Below are 6,000 nucleotides of genomic sequence, written 5' to 3'. Positions count from 1 at the left end.
AACCTGTGTCTGATCACAGTGGAACATCAAAGAGACACATTTGGGCAATTATTAGAGAACAATGACAAAAGTGTCACAGCCACGATGATAAAGCAATCCTGGAATCAGCAGTCCAGGGAGATGGCAGATAAATGGAATTCATGGTAGTCAACTGGATCATGCATGGAGAGGAAATATTCTGAAGAGGATGTGTTTTGACAATTGATAAATTGGAATATGATCTTTATTTAGGCAGAAGTATTTTATTATTGTCATTTTCTGAACTGATAACTTCTTTTAAGAAATAACCTTATTTTTAGGAAACATACATTGAAGAAAGAGATGGCAAGGCATGATGTATATACACCTACTCTCAATTGGTTCAGAAAACTCAGAATTTGAGTGAGCATGAGTTCAGAGGTAACAGACCAACCAGTTCATTTGGTGGAGTAAATTTCAAGTCAGCATCGTCACCTTGAGGATGCTGTGTTGTATTACTTGCTCATTTTGGCCAGGCTGACAGTGAAAAGCCGGAGTAAACAGTAACATAGAGCAGAAGATGTGCCCTGTGTGGTTTAGGGAAGAGAGTATCTTGAAAGCACTCACAGCTATGGACAAGGTGGGCGTGAGCAAGGCTCCAGTAATTTCTAAAGAGATCAGCACATTAAACAGAAACACACTTCACACTGGGACAATACAAAAGGTGACCCAAGACAAGACTCTGTCTCCAACAGGCTCCAGCATATGCAAACATACATTCATCTGAGAGTCTTCCATTCAAAAGGAAATCACCTAAATAAAGAGCACATGAATGGAGAGCATCCTCCAGGTACCTTACTCAAACAGCCCAGGAAAGTGTTTCATGGGTCCAGCCACATGGGCACTTGAAGGCTGATTCAACCATGGCCCAAGGGAGGCCAACTACATCTTGAACTGACAGAAAAACTAGTTGTCATCCAGGTGGGGATGCTTAGCACAAAAGTTTGTAAGAGTCCCTGCGTGGAGCTCTGGAGTGCATTGTGTATTAAGCTATGAAAATAAAGTTCAAATTGCAGTGGCGATCCTAGGATACTATTGTTGGGTAGCAATTTTCTCCAGTACTAAAATTTTGTGTTTTGGAGGGAAGCTTGTTAAGACCCAGGCTGTTAAAAGGGAGGTGAGACATAGGAATATTTTAGACTGGATGTTTACAGGAGGTAAAACAGCAGGATGTTCTAAGGGAAGTGAAATACTCCATCCTACAGTAACTCAAACTCAGGAAATAAACATTCAAAATAACCTCAGGAAGTCCCTGAAACCAATAATATTTACTATGTACCCTGCCTAAGCATGTATAAGCAGTAAGGACTGCTGAGAGAAACTCTCAGACCAGCTGAGATGCCTAGAAGGCTTTAGATAAGCGGCACAGTCTGGAATAAGCAGAGCTGCTGACCTGTCTGGACCAAACAAAGATCAGCTGAGCTGCCTGGGAGAGACTCGGCCCCCTGAGTCACCTGGAGAAGACCCTCCAGTCTTCCGAGTGACCTGCAGATTTTGCAGTACGCCCAGGTTTCTGGCATTCATGAGCCATCATCCACGCTGGGCTTTGGTGATACAGCTAGCTTTGCGTCATTTCTTCTCTTGTGAGTAAGCCCTTGGTCATAGTGCTGTAAGTTATCCTGATAAAACTCAATTGGTTCACCAAGTTAGACTGGTGGCGTTTGTACTTCAGTCTGTCAGTTCCCAGTGTGAGGTGAGTAGACATTTGTTCACGTCTCCAGGAACAGTGCAGTATCACACAACAACTAGAAATACCAGAGATGGGAGATGTATGCTACAGGAAACTTCAGGTGCTGTGTGGAGCTAGCCTAAGAGAGAGACCACGTGTATGGAAAATGGCAGGGTCAAAGGGCATGGGCTGCCCACGTCAGTTGGAGCTCAGCTGGTACCATGTGCTCTGGATACCAGGAGTGGACGTAGAGGATCCTGCTTTGACCCAGTCTTCTCACGCCGTCATCCCCTTCCTTCCATCTGTGATGGGAACGTTGACTCTGAGCCACTGTAGAATGGGAGCATGTCCCTTGTCCTTTTGGCTGTTACAGGGACTCACAGCTCAACTTAAAATCTCAGAAGAAACTTAAGATTCTGAGCAGTGCCAGTAAGGGACCAGTGAAGCAGGACACACACTCCTCTCCTGTCCCTGTAATCTGTAACTGGGATGTCTAACTTCACCAGGGCTCATGTCGGTGAGGACGAGAAACTTAGAGGCAGCTGAGTGACAGGGGTCTGACTCTTGGGGACCTGAGTTCCTCTAGGAGATTGAGATTGTTAAAGATAGAACCTTAGTGTTTTACAATTACAGCTTTAAATGACAATGCCAAGTGATTATCGCTGAGGAAGGGTCACCTTTACACTACACTATGCTAAAGTTATAACCCCCCAAAACTATATGTGAGCTCCACAGTTAGACCAAGAATGTAAGAATGCGTCATCCTAAAGTATTTGGGCTATGAGATACCATAGTGGGGCTGCTAACACAGTGATGCCCACGCAAGAGAGAGAAAAACAAGGTAAAGAAAACACGGGGTAAAGGCCAAGGAGACGGAGCATACAGGATCCATGGTTAACTGTGGGGGATTCCCTGGTGACGGCCTCCCTCCATGGTTACTGGGGCTAGAGCAGGAGGAGGACTGAGAGCCGGGAGAGGGACGTCACTAGAAGGGAGTGAAGGTCTTCATCCAGGATGTGGAGCAGGAGGCCGTGGTGAAGGTACAGTTAGACCACTAGGCGTGCGGACGTGGCTACGAGTTGGCTGGCCTGGTAGGGCCAGAGTCTTTGGTTGTAGCTCTTCTACACAATGGCAGTTCTCCCGAGTTACTTACTGCATCTGATGTTGAGAGGGACACTTACCCAAAAAGGCCATCAGGCAAAGTCCTGTCATTACGTTCAATATGACCATGCAGGGATCTTTATCTGGTTCTGTCTCAATATAGTTTTGGACAATGAAATCTGAGCCAAGTCTGAGGTGGACCTCCTCCAGGGGAGATGAGTTGAACACTTATAGTTTAGGAATTTAACCCTTACAGGGTCTATACTCAAGTTCTTCTTAGCCCCTGAGAGCTCTCACTACAGGTATAGGGTGAAGGATGTACTGGGCACCTTGTAGCAACCCACCCAGCCCTAGTGGTTGTGAGAACGTCTCCTGGTACCATGCTTTGTATCTTCCCAACTTCCATGTAGGATCTTTCAGGAAGCCTGGCATTGGTGTAGGCTTCTAGGACTGCCATGCACCAGTGTGGCCATGCTCCCATTCACCATGGAGCCAGGGCCACCACAGGCTGTTAGAACTCTCAGTCAGGACATGGGGAAAGAGGCAGATCCCATTGTGGTGAGGTACAGAAGAATATACTGTGCTCTTCCAAAATACGATTTAAATTCATTCCATAACAAGCAAGCCGGAGGTAAAGGTGACAGTTTGGTTATAGAACTCATGAAGGTAGTGGGGGCAGCAGCCACGGAGACGGCTCACTTTCCAGAGAAGGAGGTGTGCCCTTGAGTAGCTGTGAAAAGACATTGTAACACCAAGACCTGGGGATGCAGAGAGCCGCTGTTAAAATTGGGCTATCAATCTTGTTCTACCTCAGGCAAAGAACTACAGCAAGGTGAGGCTTTTCCTGTTTGTAACGTTGTGGTCATAACAGGACTTCCTTGCCGGGACTATGGACTGTGGACTCTGCTGGGACCACAGGGCCAGTTGAATTTCTTAAGAATGCTCAGTGCACATTAGCTGTAAGTATAAATGCTATACTTTTTTGTGCATGTGTTTCTTTATACACACACATTGTACACTTGTATATTATTATTCTATATAAATAAATGTATTTCACAATTTTACTCATGTATCCTGTTTTAATCGCATATATAAAAGACCATACCTCTGTACATACTGAAGGTATGTATAAAGTCCATCTGTGGCCAAACTAGAAAGTAGATTTTGACAGCGAGGCAGAGAAGATAACTTGGGCAGGATTTGAAAAGAGTTTTTCATGGAAAATGTGCCATACAGTGTCTTTCTCAGAAGACACCCATATCACAGCAACTCACGCTAAGTTCACTTGCTGTGGAGTCAAAGATGAATACTTCCTTAACATTTAACATTTTCCCTGTGTCTGAAGGTAAGGAATGGAAGGTTGCCATGGATTATGTTGCCAGCATTGTGCACATGTGTGTGTGTGTGTGTGTGTGTGTGTGTGTGTGTGTGTGTGTGTGTGTGTATTTGTGTGCTGGGCAGGGACAGGGGCCACTTCCCTCTCAGCTTCCCCTGTCAGCCATCTGCTCTCTCCTCACTGTCTCCTTTCTGTTCTTCCAGAGACTCCCTGCTCTCTCTCACCATTGTCCTTTTCTTGGCTTAACCCATTGCTTCCTCAGTACCTACATTTATTCACTTTAGAGTTTAAAAGAAAATTAGAAGGAAAGCAGTGTGTAGCCTAAAAGTTCTTCCCTGCTGGATATATCTATCTGTGTTCAAAAATAGTCCTGAAATGTGGGTCATGTGAAAGATGGAAGAATGTACAAGAGAGATCTTTTGACTTCCCACTCAGAGATTGAGGTCTCCATCCCCACCAACTGCTTGATATAGAAATCAGTAATGGTAGAAAAGTCCTGGAGTCGCTGATCTCCATCAAACAGAATTCCGCCATGTTCCAGCCTGCAGTCTCTGTTGGGGCCCTCGGGCCAGGTCATTACATCCCCACACCTCTGCCTGGGGGGATATCTTCTCCTCCTGCCTGTTCCAGCTCCTGAACACTTGAATCTTCCCTGGACCCTGCCCCAGAGTGCTGGGGAGACCCAACAAAGAAAGGCCTCCACTTGCAGGGAGTTTTATGGAAAACTTTCTACACCAAGGATCCAAAATAAAACCTAGCATAAGCCTAAACTAGCAAAGGTGGAGAAATGTCACTTGGTGGAGTGCCGGCCACAGAACGTTTCTTGAGGCTTGTGACCTGCAGAATGATGGAGGCCCCGGTTTTTGTTTGACCCATGATGCTCTTGTGTATGGCATGGTCTTACTGGGAGCAAGACATTCCAAATGTTAATGTTTAAGACCATAAACATGAAGATGGGACACAGGCAGGGAGACGTGAAGAGGCGGTATAGGCTGTACAGTTCCAGAAACTCACTTCCGACACAAAAGCAAGCAGATTTGATTATTTCCTTCCATTCTTCTTTCCCTTTTGTGTTTCTGCGGTGCTGACGACAAAGGAGCGAGTTTCGTGGACTCTGCTACAGCTGAGAAGATGAAAATCATTTTGGTCTCTTTCTTCCTGTTTACTCACTTCCTGTCATTCCTGTGCTTGGCTCACGCACTAATTTTAGAGTTCACTGAATATGACATTTAGCTCAACATGGGAACTTGAGCTCCACAGTTCCTGTTACGGCCTCCTGAATCCAGGGACAGTGCCCATTGTGCAGGACACTGAGCAAAGAAACCGATTGTTCTGCGGAATATGACCGCTGCCATGTTCAGTGTGCTCATGTGAAAGCCACTTCACGTCTAGTGAATGCATTTGAGACGCATGACTGTCCAGACTTGCCTTCTACTGCCCTCCCTGAAGTGTCCCTGAGTCCCGTTTAGGACGTTTGTTCTGCCGAGTGTGTGCTCCGACACCAGCCTCGCTCTTCTTTACATGGCTACTATGTGAAGAGCAGCCAGTCAGTCGATGATACTTTATTGAGTGGCTGGGCCAGGCATAGCCAGGGTTCTGCTGTGCTGGCCACTGATCAGATGCTGGAGCTCTGATAATGTGCCAAGTTGCTCATGGGGGCTTGGAGGATGTCCTGTATTCAAAGCACTTCATACCAAGCCCTGCTGTCTTTACTGGGGATGGTAGGATGCTGCCACAGGGTCAATTTGAACTTAAATTCTAGGTGGCTGGGCTGGAATTAACTATATCTGTTCTGTGATGTGCTTTCTATGTTTTAATCTTGTTTAATATTCCAATACGGCACAGCATCCTTTTTGTTAGCATATCAAGGAGAACT

The sequence above is a fragment of the Peromyscus leucopus genome, chromosome 12, assembly GCF_004664715.2.
Source record: "Peromyscus leucopus breed LL Stock chromosome 12, UCI_PerLeu_2.1, whole genome shotgun sequence".
Lineage (NCBI taxonomy): Eukaryota > Metazoa > Chordata > Mammalia > Rodentia > Cricetidae > Peromyscus > Peromyscus leucopus.
The sequence above is the reverse complement of the archived record's forward strand: the minus strand, read 5'-3'. Positions refer to the sequence as shown.